This window comes from Pelodiscus sinensis, chromosome 2, assembly GCF_052426305.1.
Source record: "Pelodiscus sinensis isolate ZL-2025 chromosome 2, ASM5242630v1, whole genome shotgun sequence".
Taxonomy (NCBI): domain Eukaryota; kingdom Metazoa; phylum Chordata; order Testudines; family Trionychidae; genus Pelodiscus; species Pelodiscus sinensis.
In genome coordinates, this window is record NC_143053.1 from 185,584,678 (window position 1) to 185,600,809 (window position 16,132).

Below are 16,132 nucleotides of genomic sequence, written 5' to 3' on the forward strand. Positions count from 1 at the left end.
TATGCAGACGATCAGCTGATCCGGCACAGCGGGCAGTCTGGACGCTCCGTGGTCAACAAGGGAAGCCTTTGTTGACCGCTGCAGTATGCCTGGTGAAACGAGGTTTACTGGAGCAGTCGACAAAGGCTTCCCTTGTCGACCTCGGCACGTCCAGACTGCCCGCTGTGCCAGATCAGCTGATCGTCGGCACAGTGCAGCGGCCATTTTGATGTAAATGAAGCGGCGATGATTTAAATCGCCGCTTCATTTTGCTATGTCTAGTAAACTCATCTACATGGCTCTGTCAATGGAGCCATGTAGTCTAGACATACCCTGACAGTGTCAAATAGCCAGATGCTGGGAATAATTCTTGAGTGGAGAGTTTTCTTGTGAAGGGAACTCTCATTCCCTTCTATATAGCTGGCAGAGGGAGCTGAATCCTCTCTCTCCCATCCACATACTGAAGCTATTGACTGAATTGTAGGTGGGGTTGCTAATCTTCCAGGATTGCCCTGCAGACCCCAGGAATTAAAGATTAAAAAGATTCTGTCATGTGATGAAACCTCCAGGAATACATCCAAACAAAACTGGCAACCCTAGTGTCAGCCCAGCATGGCCGGGTTCCACTTTCACTGACTTTGCAAGGAGGACGCAGGCTAAATCACCCTGAATGCCATTAGGTCACCGATGCCTTCCCACAATTTCTCCTGGGGGCCCAGGCCCCATTGCTAAAAATGACTCTTAAGCAGTTCATCTGACTGAGCACATAGGTGAGTACAGCACTAGTGGCTTTTGAGTAAATCGGGTATGAGTGCAGTATTGCTGCTCATGCCTGAGCTAAGCTAATCCAGGTGTTCAGACAAAGCTGCCAATCACCTGGACTAGTTCTGCAGGGAACTCATGACCTTAGAGATCATATGCCCCAGGCATAAGTTAGAGCATTTTATTGGTGATAAACTATTGTCGGGGAACAGGTGGCATAGAAAGCGGGATCTGAAACTGGCTGACATCCTCTCTTGCTCCCCTTTGCTAAGCAGCACTTGGGCTCAGCTGAAAATTGCGCCATTTTTTAAAATCACTTCAGTACAAGGATCCTAGTTCTTACTCACATGAGTAATCGTTACATGAACAATCCTTATTCAAGGGGGAGTACCAGGGAATGCTGTAGAACTCCCCATGAATAAGATTTGCTCACATGAGCAAAGATTACAGGATCAGGCCTTAACTTGGTACTCCATAATCCTTATTGCACCACCCAACAAATGAAGAGGAAACTTTTTCATGAAAAGGCCAGTGCCAGGTTATGCAAATTAACAAAAAATCCCCAAGGGGCAGAAGAAAGGAAGAGAGCCTGAAAAACAGGCTGCTAAATTTCTTCTGTCTTTTCTGTCACTTTAGAGCAGTGTTTATTGGGTTTTTCTCCTGCACAAGGTAAACAGTTTCTGCTTTTAGACTACCCAAAACAGTACAACATTTCTCCCAATATAAAAAAGATGCTGTCGTTCTGAAGGGGGAAAACACACCCTTTCATTTCTGGAGCTATTGTTTTATAAACCAAAGATGCTGATTACAATATGTGTGTACAATACAGATAGAACTTAAAAGAATCACTGCAGTGATTTGATAGGGATGATTTGCAACTGAAAATCCATTAACGCAGTCTATGGTGGAAGCTAAATGTGCTGAAATGTCAGGATGCAGAATGTCAGAACAGCTCTGAAATAGTTCAACCAAAAATAGCCCATACGAACAATGCAATTTTTTCTTCATTTATTTATATTACTAACTCCTTGACATATTGTCCCTTGAGTGCCCTCCCGAGGAGGCAGAGCAGGAGCCCATGAAAGGGCATTGTTTGGTACTATGCATATGCAGCCGCACATCACAGCAGTCTGTTTATGGACATGAAAACACCTAAACAGGACATGAAAACACCCCACCCCCATGACGATGGCGCTGTGACAGTGAGGAGATTAAATAACTGCCTTTAACTGCTGCAAAATGTGCTGTGTAAATTACAGCTCCCTGCATGCTTTATAGTAGCGCTCAGTGAACAATCAGCAAATCCACTGGTAGAACCCAAAAGAAATAAATTAAATGCTGCCTTTGAGTTGAAAGGGCTTTATTGAGAGGAAGGTGCAAACACAGGTGTGTAGTTTAATTTAGATTCAGGTCGCTTACGTCTACACAGCAGGGCTTAATTTGAAATAAGCTACAAAAATTGAGCTATGTCAATGGCGTAGCTTATTTCAAAATAGCATATTCTGAAATTGGGAGTGTCTACACAGCACTTATTTCGAAATAGAACACGCATCCTCCAACTTCCCTTACTCCTCGTACAATGAGAGTTACAGGAGTCGGAGTAAGAAGTCCTCCAGTTTGACAGTATTTCGACATTATTTAGAAATAACTGCCTGTTGTGTAGATGCGGACTAAGTTATTTTGAAATAACGGTAATTATTTAAAAATAATGTTGCTGTGTAGATGTACCCTTAGTGCTGGTTAAAATCTACTGACAACCAAAGAGTGCCTCAACCAGAAATGGATGAGGTTTTTAAGTTCAATTAAACCTTAGGACACTGGCATTTTCCAGACTGTCAAGTGAATGCTTAGATGTCTGTGGACTAACATACTTAATGTCACTATACATGGGCATTTTTCATAATCTCGCAAAAATCATCTTCTCTCAGTGTCTATCAGGAACCCTGGTTTAATGTAGCTACGCACATCTCTCAGGATCCGAATATAAACTCTCCTATGTTATTTAAGTGTGTTAAAATAAAAGATACAAAGCTTCAGGCTATGTCAGCACTTCGTTAGCAAGCACACAAGAAAGACCTGAGTACCTTCAATCTAAAAATGTCTTAACAGGGCTGAAGGGGAGCTGTGTTCAGCTTCTCAAGAGAGAGTGAACCTCATACTGCACAAGAGAGAGAGAAACCTGCCAGTCTAAAGGAGAGTAATGACGAGCTCTGCCCAGCCCATTCAGCTCCAATTCCAGACGGTGGGCACCAGAAGGGGCACCATTTCAGATTTTGGCGTGGAGGGAGTGACCTGTGCATGCTATGATGGGGGGAGAAGAGAGTGAGAGTGGGAGGGGGGAACAGACTGAGGACAGAGGCTTCAGCAATGTCTAGACTGTATCCCTCTGTAGATGTAGATTAGGCACATTGAAATTGCTAATGAAGGAGGGATTTAAATATCCCATGCTTCATTAGCATAAATATGGCCGCCGCTTTTTTTTCGAAATGGAGTTTTTAAAAAAAAAACTCCGGCACTCTAGATGCAGATCATTTTTTGAGGAATACAGGCTCTGTCGAAAAAGGGTTTATTTTTGACAGATCTGCGTCTAGACTTCCGTTTTTTTCCCGAAAAAACTCTATTTCTTGCGCAGAGCCATTCTTCCTGAAAATAAGCGGCAGAACAGCTCTGCACAAGAGGAGGTTTTTTGCGCAAGAAGGAGAAGTGTAGACAGCTTCTTGCGCAAAAGCCCGTGCCGCAAAATGGCGGCTCATTAGGTATGCAAATGAGGCACAGCGATATTCATCCCCGCGTCTCATTGGCATATCTTATTGTGCATCAATGCACAGTGTAGACGTAGTCTTATTGTTTGGGCCTTTCCACCATCTCTTGAGAAAGAGTTCCACAAGTTGACTGGCAAAAATAATATATTTTGTTTGTTTTACATCTGCTGCCTATAAATGTAATTGGGTCAGCTTCTTGTGTAAGGTTAGTGAAAGAATGAATACCATTTCCTTATTCTATTTTTCCACACCATTCATGATTTTCTAGACTTCTAACATATCCCCCCCACCCTTTAGTCATTTCTTTTCTAAATTGAAAAGTCCTCGTCTTGTTAATCTCTCCTCATATGGAGGCTGTTCCTTATTCCTTTTCCAAATCCAATACATCTTTTTAGATGGGGTGACCAAATCTGCATACAGTATTCAAGATGTGGACATACAATGACTTTATATAGGGGAAATATGGTATTTTGTCTTTTCTATTCCTTTCCTAATCATTCCCAATATTCTGTTAGCTTTTTAGTTTTCAGACTGCCACTGCACAGAGAGCAGATGTTTTCAGGGAACTGTCTACAAGGATTCCAAGATCTCTTTCTTGAGTGGTAACAGCTATTTTAGACCCCATCATTTTTGTATGTATAGTTAGGATTTTATTTTCCCATGTGCATTACTTTGCACTTAACACTGAATTCCATTTGCCCTTGTGTTGCGCAATCACCTAGTTTTGTGAGATACCTTTTCAAGAACATTTACAAGTTTAAGAGCAGTTTTTTGTTAGTCTCTAAGCATACGTCTAAACTAAGTTATATTTTCGAAAGAGGAAATGCAAATTCAGCGAGAATTTGCATATCTTCTTCTGATCTGCTTTTGAAAGTGAAAGTTGTCTGGACGCGTTTTTTTGGGGAAAAAAACCCTTTTTCAAAAAAACCACATAAACCTCCTTTATAAGGAAGAGTGGTTTTTTTCAAAAAAGGTGGGTTTTTTTTCAGAAAAAATATGTCCAGACTACTTTCATTTTCGAAAGACCCAGGGAATTTGCATAACCTCTTTTGAAAATAGTACGTAGTCTAGACATAGTCTAAGGCGTTTAACAGCAGTGATTCAAATGCACAACACTTATTCCTATTCTTTCTTTCACCTATCTTTTAAGTGACTTTATATAGGGGACTTCCACTGAATTTCCACTGAATACTCGACTAGTCGATAGGCACTTCCACATTCCTCCTTTGAAATGTACAAGAATCCCAGTGGGGCTTGTGTACATTTCAAAGGAGGAATGCAGAACTCCGCATGCAGCCCAGAGGCTCTTGTGCATTTCAAAGTGGAAGCACCTTTAGAGTCCCTCACTGACCCCAGGCTCCATGCTGCGCTGCCACTTTGAATTGACACACAGAGTTCGGGGTCCCAGCTGATCCCGAGCTCCGTGCGGCATTTCTGAGGAACCCAGGCTCAGCTGAGGATTCCTCAGCTGAGCCTGGGCTCTGCGTGCTTTGAAATGCTGTGTTGGAGCCCGGAAAGAGCTGGGGAGTTCCCAGCTGATCCCAGGTTCTGGGGAAATGCCGGGCTGGAGCCCGGGATCAGCTGGGGAGTCCCCAGTTGTTCCCGGGCTCTGCTCGGCATTTCAAAGCAGCAGCACCACACTGAGCCCGGGATCACCTGGGGACTCAAACTCCATTGCAGTTAAGAAATGCCTTTGGAGCTGGGGAGCTTTAAGCAAATCTCAAGTATGAAATTCAGGGGTTCAAACTCGGGAGGGGGGTTACTGCCGCCTCCAACTCCCATAAATGACACCCTTGGGCACCAGTGGCAGCTGGTGCTGCTCTTGCACTCTCATTAGGTAAGTGAAGCCAATGGACCTATGTAGTTGGAGTGGATCTGACACTGCTGCAGTAAGCTGGGAAGTGCAACATATTCCAGAGTATCAGAGGGGTAGCTGTGTTAGTCTGAATCTGCAAAAGCGACAAGGAGTCCTGTGGCACCTTATAGACCAACTGAAGTGTAGGAGCATAAGCTTTCGTGGGCAAAGACCCACTTCGTCAGATGCATGTAGTGGAAATTTCCAGAGGCAGGTATAAATATGCAGGCCAGGATCAGGCTGCATACAAAAACCTGTAGGGGAACACTTCAATCTTCCTGGACACACAATTGCAGATCTAAAAGTAGCCATCCTGCAGCAAAAAAACTTCAGGACCAGACTTCAAAGAGAAACTGCTGAGCTACAGTTCATCTTTAAGTTTGACACAATCAACTCTGGATTAAACAAAGACTGTGAATGGCTTGCTAACTACAAAAGCAGCTTCTGCTCTCTTGGAATTCTCACCTCCAGATCAGCTGCTAGAAGTGGGCCTCATCCTCCTTGATCGGATCCACCTTGTCATCTCCAGCCTGATCCTGGCCTGCATATTTATACCTGCCTCTGGACATTTTCACTACATGCATCTGACGAAGTGGGTCTTTGCCCACGAAAGCTTATGCTCCTACACTTCAGTTAGTCTATAAGGTGCCACAGGACTCCTCGTCGCTTTTGCATATTCCAGAGTGTACAGCAAAGGTCGTATTCCCCTTGCAACTTGTGTGTAAGCTTCTCCCTCCATGCAGCAGACATACAACTGTCCCCACCACCTTTTGTGCCCTGTGCATGAGTGACATAGGGAGGCCATAGAAGCTGGATTTGCATCTGAGTAAGGCCTTCTTAAAGACTGCAGGATTTAGCCCTACACGTGGGTTCCCCTGGGTGCTCAAAAAATACTGTAAATGGACCTTTTCCTTATTAACATTTAATAAAGGAATGTTGTATAAACCATACAACCTAAATACAAAAGAATCTTATGTATGGAAAGAACAAAAGAGGCAGGATGAGCATACATAAACATTACTAGTCAGATACAAAAACTAAGTGTACAGTCACCTTCAACACATCAATCTTATCCTTCATTTATCTTACCCCTCATTAGAAGGCAAGAATGACTGACAGAAAAAGAGAGTTAGAGGAAAAGGGGTCAACAGAGAAGGGTTAATGGTTAATTTCCAGATTGCCAGATATGAATGGTAATGGCCCTAGATGCCTATGAATTTCCTTTCAGCCTCCTGCAGCCTAATAAATATGACCCTTTCAAAGAAAGAATCATCATTTAATCCAGTCTTTTATTATTCATCTTGGATCAGCTTGCCTGTGTTTCAAGACAGTATTTTTGCCATTACTACGCTGATAATCCAAGTAATTTGATCTTTTGACAGACGATATTTTGACATATTTTGTAACAGATATACATTTGGCTTAAACAAACATCTTAGGTGAATAATGAGTCCTATCCTGCTCTCTTTGAAGTCAGAGAGAGTTTTCCCATCATCTTCAATGAAAGCAGAATTGGCCTTATTGTAATGACTAGCTGTATTAGTCACATTCTTCTCGGAACTTGATGTTTAAGAACATTTCCAGAATGTTTGTTCATAGTTCTCAATTGGATGTAAACATCGCCTGCCTGTACTGGACTCTCCTAGACCAACATCTCTCAAATTATTGTAAATGAATCCCCTTAATTGCCCACGGAGTCCTTTCCTGTGGTCCATTTTGAGTATCAGACTGTAGGGAATTGGAGTGGTTGGAGGAAAGGGTGACACTTACACCTAGGGTTGCCAACTCTCCTGGTTTTGCTGGGAGTCTCCCAGAATCTGGCTTGATCTTCTGGGGTGTGTCTAAACTACATGTCTCCATTGACGGAGCCATGTAGATTAGGCTGATCAGCAAAGGGAAATGAAGCCGCGATTTAAATAATCGCAGCTTCATTTAAATTTAAATGGCTGCCGCGCTGAGCCGACAAACAGCTGATCAGCTGTTTGTCAGCTCAGCGTGGCAGCCTTTTAAATTTAAATGAAGCCACAATTATTTAAATCGTGGCTTCATTTCCCTTTGCCGAACAAACAAATCTACATGCCTCCGTCGATGGAGCCATGTAGTTTAGACATACCCCTGGAGGCTACTGAAGTATATTCAGGAGATCTAAGGCTGCTAAAAGTCTGGCTGCACAGTGGGACTAAACAATGTTCCTTGCTTGCCCTAGCTCTGATATGTCAGAGGCAACACATAACTTATTTGTTTTGGAATATGAAGATGTATCTCAGAGGGCGTGTCTTTGGCCAGCTGAGGAGGCATTGGAAAGTTCTAAGCTGTGTCCATTGTCAAGGACATACATGTCTTAGTAGCCTTGTAGAGTCTGCCACGTGCTGTTTACAGTGCTTTGTTGACAAAAAACCTTGCTGGGTGCCTTTGTACCTTAGTGGATCTTGTGGTCATTGGGTGGTTCACTCAAGGCTGCTGTGCCAGCTGTCTGCACAGAGCTGGGGCAGCACACAAGCAGAACATACACAGCTGAATATCGATCTACACCTCCCAACTTTGCCCTCACTCCAAAGGAGGCATTCAAGACTCCATCCTTCCACTGGCAGGTGGGGGCAGAGGAGTGAGGTAGGAAGGAGTGATCCCTGTGTGGGTGGATTGAGCCACCTTGGCTGAATCACAGCTGATGAGTAACAGTGGGCTGGTATCTTTCCACGTCATTTTCCTGGAGATTGCTGACAGTTCTATTACAGAGGGACGTTGGCTGAAGATACCTTCCCCTTGCAGGACACTAGAACTGAGGGCAGCAGACTCTTACAAAATTCCTCAGCTTCTCCCTGCTAAAGCCATTGGTCTTTGTGGGAACACGGAGTGAATCTGTCTCATCTCTGGTCCCTATGGCATTTCTGCAGGTGTTACTGCACCCCCTCTGAACCTGTCAAGCCAGCAAGACGTGGGAGTAGACACTACCCTGCCCCTTAATTTTGGGGCCTCTCATTTGCTCCTTTGGAGACTCTTAAGGGTTTTATCTGAGCACGTCATTCTCTTGTTATATTCCTGTTTGTAAATTTGATGAGGAATTATTATATGGAATATAGTTATGCTTTGAGGCCTCAACCAAGATCAGGGCTCTGTTGTTCTAGGCTCTGTTCATACACATATGTAAGAGACAATCCATGGCTAAAAAGAAAATGTAAGATCTAACTAGACTACACAAGTAATAGATATTATCCCCCTTTACAGATAGGGATCCAAAGCACAGACATTGTGACTTGACAAGGTCACTTAGGAAGCCGGTGGCAGAGCCAGGAATTGGCCACAACTTTCCCAAGTAATCATTCAGCACCTTAACCACAAGACCATCCTTTCTGTCTGTGGATTGCCACAGAGCTGGGGCTTCCAGGATCCTGGCAGCGGGGCAGCCTGGAAGTCCCAGTTCCCAGTTCTCTGAGCTCCCTGGCTCCCACCTGGCAGACTTCAGGCAGCATGAGGAGCCTTGTGAACATTTAGAAAAGGTCAAAATATTTCAGTTTTACTTTTTCAAAACAGAATTTTTGAATTCCCATTCCACAAGAAATTCCAACATTTAATTATTCATTACAGTTCAGACTAATTTTTTCTTTAATCTCAGAGGTTCCTGGAGAACAAGAATTCCAATTTCTGTCCAGCTCTCAGAATGAGTTTGCATGAGTATGGGCTGAGTAAATCTGTGGAAGGCGCCTCAGAATTTATTTTAATTCTAATAGATTTGGAGTAAATAATAAAGAATAAGGTCACCCCCTTAAGTAACACTTAATCATCCTAATTTTACTCCTACATAGTGCCTGCTGTCATTTATTCAATTTATTAGCTTCACTATGGTTATATTTCCAAATTTTGAAGGCTCTCTGGCTCCCATATCTTTTCAAATCTTGCCATTTAGCTATGGTGGTTTACTTCTTGCCTTCTGGCTTCCCTTTTTATTCACAGTTACACAAGCCTTCTGAGACTCTGTGATTGCCTTCTTCAGTAGCATCCATGCCAATTAGACTTGGCCCTAAACATCTGAAGGCAAAAGGATCTTATGATTAGATTTACAATGGGAGTGAAGGTCAACCTCGTAATGAAACTTTGGTTGCTGCAATGAACTATGGAAGAACTAGTAGAGGATGGCTTCTTTCCAGAACAAAGAACAACCTTAAAATTATTGTGTTTAAATTATACTATATTTTGTGAATATGGAAGAACATGTCAAAGAGTAACATAGCAATTGTATTAGTTAAAGGAGGTATGTCTTACAACTTAAAGTCACTTAAAAGTATTTGCCTTGATTCTCTATTCACTTACACAAGTATAAATCAGGCATAACTCTACTGAAGCTTAAAAAACAACAAATAGTCTAGTAGCACCTTAAAGACTAACAAAACATGTAGATGGCATCATGAGCTTTCGTGGGCAAAACCCACTTCTTCAAATGACTGGAGTATAATAAGTCTAGCTCCAAGAATAAATAAGGAGCGGGGGAGGGAGAAAAAGAGGAGAAGAGGAAGAAAAAAAGAGACAGTGAGTAGATAGTTCAAATAGTTACAAGAGGCTGTTAAGAACCATTAGCACCTCCATTGGTTGGGTTGGTTGGTTAAGTTATTAAAAGGTGGAAGATAGGATATGTCTAGACTATAGAGTTTTGTCAGAAAAACGACCATTTTCCTGACAAAACTAGAGTTACATCCACACTGCAAGCGCGTTCTTTCAACGGTAATTTGAAAGAACAGAGGACTTTTTGCGCAATCGGTAATCCTCATTCTACAAGAAAGAAGCCTTTTTGTGAAAGAACTCTTTCGCAAAAAGGCGTATGTGGATGGGGAAGAGGGAGTTTTTTCGGAAGAAGAGGGAAGAGGAAAAACCACAGGTGCCCTCGTGGCCATTCTGTCCATAGCAATTACAGCTTACATGCGAGATAGCATCCAGTCTGGATGCTCTCTTTCGCAAGAGCGCATCGCTTTTTCAATGCACTTTTGCAGTGTGGACACTCTCTTTCGCGAGAAGTTTTTTTAGAAGATCTCTGTAGTCTAGACGTAGCCTTAATGTGCAAACCACCCTATATCCCGGTTCAGACCATTTGCAAGATTGGTAAGTCTGATCTTTTTGAATGAGATGTAAGATAGGACATCAGCTCTATCAATTGCAGAAAACCCAAACAGCACTCAAATATTACAATGAGTGGAACTGTATAAATAGTGTTATTAAGACAGATATATTGGATAAAGTAGGTGGAAAGCTGATGGTAAGTAATGATTATCTCTTGATTGTAGGTGTGTTTATGAGCCAGTGCTAAAAATATTTTGAGTGAGGGAAAGGTTTGTTCCAAAGAGGTGCAAGTGAAAGATTGGGGTGAATGTTTCCCCCTGCCCCCAGCTAGTCTATGAATTACAAGAGGCTTACTAGCTTTATTCACCCAAACTGGTCTCCAGGATGTTTATAATGTTCTCAAAGACACAGTGCAGATGCTGTCTTACCACCTCCTGCATGCTGTTGTGTTACATAAAGAACAGCTCTAATTAGGCTGGGTAATGGATGGCGGGGGATGGAAAGCAGGGGGCTCATAAGCCGCAGCATGAAACAACAGGACAAATTTGGCACCACCCTGAGGAGGAGACTCTTCACTTGCCATGGTAGCATTCTGCAGTGGAAGGCAAAGAAGCAGCCCAGCACTGTGTCTCTTATGGCTCCCTCAAACACATGGAGCAGGCTGCTAGGGGAGATGCCATCCAGCCCTCTATGCTCCTTTCATGCCTCTGTGCAGAAGACCCCAGCGGGGCTGTCCACTACCCTGCCCTACTGTTCCCTACCAGTGCAGCACAGGCCCACACCGTTCCAGCTGCAGCAGAGGGCGCTACTTGGGGTCCCTGGCAGGTTTCCCTCCTCAAGTGAGCCCAGTTTCCCTTGACAGAGAAGTACAAAGAAGCAAGAGGGGACACTGAGGCGGGGAAAGGGGTGAGGGGAGCCCTCACCAGCCCAAGGCGCTGCATTCACACTTCACTGGCACTGGTGCTGTATTGGCAGTCCCCTGCAGACCAAGCACACAGACACTTGACCCTGGGAAGAGTCAGGGGGAAGTTTGTTGAACACTGCTGTGAGTGCGCGCATGCGCGGTGCTGGGGAAGGGAGAGCCGCCAAGGAATAAAGGCTTTGCAGGGAAGGGAAGAGGGTTTGTAGGCAGGGACCGCAGCAGCAGGGGGGGGGGGCAGGAGGAGGAGGAGCTCTGTACTTCACGAGTCCGACTTCAGAAACACAGCCCAATCGGTCTGAGGATATTTTTTAAGTGGGGGAAGGGACGGTTTGAAAATGTAAATCTGAGGGGGGAAATATTTTAAATCTTTTTGCTGAAAATGCAAAATGACCTTTGCATAGGTTCTTTGGGATCTCCTAGCAATCTTACGATGAAAAGCTGCTATTGGTTGATGCTACCAGAGATGAAACATACCCTGCTCCTGTCATAATGAGAAACTACCAGAAAAAATATAAGTGAATAGAGAAACCATTAATCAGCTGTAGGAAGCTATAATGACATATCTGCTGTGTTTCTGCGTTTGCCTTAAAAACACTTTTTTGTTGTTACGTATACTGAGCTCAGTTCACAAGAAACGAGGGGTTTATTTTAGTCGGTAAAAAGGATTTTCACCCTGGGGTACGAGATTTGTTCAGGAGGTTTGTTAACTTCACGCAAGATTTCTAATCACTGTCTTAAGTAGTGTCACGGTTCCTGCTATTGTAACCAGAGAAGGACTGCACCATTTTTCCGTCTAAAAGATTGTTACCAAAAGCTCGAAAGGAGGACTTGCTGTGCGTTGACTGATGCTGCTGACTGATGCTGCAATCCCAAAGGAAGTGAGCTAACGGCGTTTGAATGATTGGTGAAAACACCACCCGGACAAATATGCTAAACAGCAAGTTACCTGCATGAAAAACAACATGACTTTGTGGTTGCATCCCCCGCATTTAAATGTCAAAGAAAAAAATGTGCTGTACACTATTTCGCACCTTACTATGGCTAATTCTCTTCTACAAAGACAGCGAATATAGTAAAACACCCTCATGTTCTCAGTATGCACGAGATCTCACTTCCATTAGAAGCCACAGTCAAATTGCCATTAATATTCAGTGGAGCAGGATCGGGCCCAATATTATCTGTCTTGTCACTATGGAACATCCTGTGTACTTTACCATAAATGGTCCCGTAGCCTTTTGGATCAAACTTTCTGTAACTTTCAAGGGACGAAAACAAGCCTTGTTAAACGCCGGAAGGAAGCGCTGCTTATTATTCAAAGACTATCGTTAGAAAAGGGCCAGTTGTACCGATTCAGCCCGAATCACAGTTTGGCTCTATATAACGAAATTAAATTCAAGTTCCCTCGCTAGTTTAGTTAAAACGAGGCTCTCTTCTTTCCTCGACGCCTTTCCGTGAATTTTTGTCAGTTTGGATTTAGTGTTTATTGCAAGACGGTGACATGATACCCCAGGTATAAAAATAAAAAATAATAAAAAAAATAAAAAGTCTCATCTTGTATCAGCTGCCTAAGCACGAGCTATTAGACATATTACAATACATGAGCTATTAGACATATTAATCCACATTACACAATTATATTTTAACTGAAGACTTATGCCTTAGAAAGGTAAATTGACTCTCAGTACCTATCAGGGATAATATGAGGTTATAATTCAAATTTAAACTGTATTTGTCCTGGACATATTTTAAGGGATTGGGTGGGAAAGATGTTCCTCAACTCATAACATGTTTTATGTTCTACCTGATGCTGTTTTGTAATTCTGCAGAGGTTTCCACTTGGCATGTTGTGAAGTCTTTGCCTCTGATTAGCAATTTGCACCCATCACTAGTCATGTGAGTCGTCATCCTATCCAAATGAGGGGTTTTTAAAATGGCTTATTCTTTCAATAGACTTTCAATATATTTTAATGGCATTTTGAAAACCTCTGCCCCTCCTTTTTTTAAGAGATAACATCAGGGTCAATATTTTTAATTAAACTCATTCTTTTATGGGTGTGAGTCACAACAACGTTTCCTCTCGTCGTTAAATAAATAAATAAATAAATTTAAGAATGTTTGTGAACATTGTAAGGGATATAGAATCTTTCTGGCCTTTGTTTAAAAAGTAAGATTTGTGTCCCCTTCCTGAATATAGTCTCCACATGCCGTCTTGAGCCAACCGAATTATCTGTGCTTTCTGTTTCACAGTTTCAAGCCATCCCGTTGGACCCCATACTCCTATTTGAAAAGATGTATAATGAGAGTCTTTACCTATGACAGCAACATGAAAAAGAGAAGGGCTGCATGAGCCATACATATGGCAGGCAACTGGAAAACTCAATACTGTACTGGTAGTTTTAATACTGGAAACTCGTGCGACCCTTAAGCAATTACATATTGATTTTTCACCACCCCTCTTTTAATCATGCAATATAGTTCCTTAGCTAGGTACTTTTAATGGAGTTTTGAAAGAATCAGATGTTCATGTCTCTTCCAAACCACGTTTTTAACCTCTACTTAAAAAGTTGCACAACCAAAATATTGCTGTTATTGTCTAATTTTAATGCGAGTAGGTTCTATTACAGACGTCAGAGAGGGTATTAATAGGATGAATATATGAAAATTCTCCCCACATTTTAGGTTTTCTTCGGGGATGAGAGTCGTGGAAAAGGAGGAATAAAGCTGCTGATTCCAATCCTTCTGCGATTAGCAAATCGGGTTTATAAAGTCATGTAACTCAGAGAGGTGGTGCCACAGCTATATTTTCTTCAGTTAGGAAAAGCAATTATCTTTATGGATGATTAATAGCTCAGTCCAATTCAACCTTTCAATGTGTCCCTTCTCGCACTACTAGTTTTAATTGTTTTAATCTGACCTTTATTAATGTCTGCCCTTACAATGGAGCCCAACCAGATCTGTACAACATAAAACCAAACACTCATTTCAAACGGGAGAGAAATCACTCTCCCTCTGTCAGTTCCCCGCTCTGGCTTTACTGGAGGCGTTGTGTAGGCTATCCCTACCAGCATGAACTGGTCCTGGAAAGCACAACTAACGAAACACTGACAACTCACCCTTATGACGTGAAGGGGAGACAGAAACCAGGGACAGATGTTTTGCATTGTTGCAGCTCTTTGTGTTTATTTTCCTGGAGCAAGGGCAATGGATGTCGCAGCAGGGGTTTTGAGTGGAAGATTAAAAACATCCTCATGGTTTGGAGTGGGGTGCAAGATGACAGGAATCAGGACTGTCTCGCGCTGTGTATGTTTAGTCTTAACTTGTTAGCATTTCCTCACTCGATTTACCATCCTGGCTACTTGAGATAGAAGGTACTGGTTGTGTGCTGAAAGCTAAAGCATGTGCATCTCTCCCTCTGCCTGGGTATTGGTCCCCATCGCTCTCTTTCTGTATTACCTCGACTACACTACGGGGATTTCTTTTAACTATCTACATATCAGTTCTAATACGAGGTCATTTTAGGAGCCCTTATGTAGATGATCGCCTAACCTCCCTCGGAATCTGATGTAAAACACCGGTGTCCTTCTGCAGTAGGACGCTCCAGGCAGCTCGCACTGGTGACGAGGAGCCTGGGGTGGGAAATATTTGCAAAACGTCTCTTATGTTTCTCCTGGAGCCGGATTCTCGTGGTTCCGCAGCCAAGGAGCGCGTGGCACAGCTGGGAGCCGGGATGCTTGTGTGACTGTATTTAGCCCGTCCTGAGTATGGACCTGCTTTGCGAGGGGCTGGGGGAGGAGGGGGCATTTCAGCCAGCTGCCAATGGCCCCAGAGCTCTTAGGGCAGCCTGGGCTAGCGGGGTGCACAGCAGTCTTGAGCGCCCGCTCCCCCCAGTCTCCAGCCCCGCCCTACACACTGGCAGCGTGGCTCCCGGCGCTCTGTTACGCTGGGGCTCTGCGCCATTGGAAGGTGCGGTGCCCCCATGATCAGTCTGTGGTCTGCCTTCAGGACGGCTCTGCGCCAGCCCCCACGTGGCCTGGAGCAGCCCCCCGGCAGGGGAGAGGTTGGGCCTGTGTGTCTCTTTGTAGCTCTGTGTGTGTGTGTGCGCGCGCGAAGGGTGGGGGGGGAGGGTGACGCACAATATCACACTGATACTAACCCGGGGCTTTCCCCTGCCGCGGCGGGGCCGCTGCTCCGGGAAGGTGGGAGGGCTGGGAATGCGGGAGCCGGAATTCACACGGGGCTTGTGAGCCAGCCAGCCAGGGGGTCACGTGCCTCCGCTGCTGCTGCCGCCGCCGCCCTCCCTGGCCGCGCGTTCTCGAATGCTAATGACTTGGGAGTTCCAAATCCGAACGCGGGGAGGGTCCCTTTTCCTCCTCTCCCCGCGCCCGGCAGGAATCACCCGGCTCTGCAGGGTAGGGCGCTGCGCTATCACCTGATCGCCAGGCGCGCCGCCTCGCTTCCCCCATAAGTAAGGGGGCGGAATGGTAGTGTCTGGTATATGACACCACCGCCCCTCCCCGTGTGCCTCGTGTGCGCTGCCTGCCAGCCCGCCTCGCACAGCTGCTGCCGCCAGAGGCGGATGCCACCAGTCTCTACAGTGCCGATGCCTGGCTACAGGTGAGTGAGTCCTTATAGCCATGCTGGGGCGGGCACACACTAGGGAGAGCAGCTGGCTGCTGCAGAGCAAAGCCTCAGTGAGCCGCAACGTGGAGAGGCGGCTGCGCCTGCTGCCATTGCTGTTGTGAGTTTGAGCCCTGCTTTTTAACCAGAGCCAGGCAGTCGCCGACGGCCACGTTTGTTAGCTGC

The 16,132-nt window shown here is 44.4% G+C and overlaps 1 long non-coding RNA gene across 1 annotated transcript in view; it reads left to right on the plus strand.

The window, feature by feature from the left end:
• Window positions 1-15,593: 15,593 nt before the first annotated feature.
• LOC102453666 (uncharacterized) overlaps window positions 15,594-16,132 on the plus strand; it is a 107,189-nt gene continuing 106,650 nt past the window's right edge. Inside the window, exon 1 of the long non-coding RNA XR_332225.5 lies at window positions 15,594-15,943. This is a non-coding gene — a long non-coding RNA (uncharacterized LOC102453666). The remainder of the gene's footprint in view (window positions 15,944-16,132) is intronic.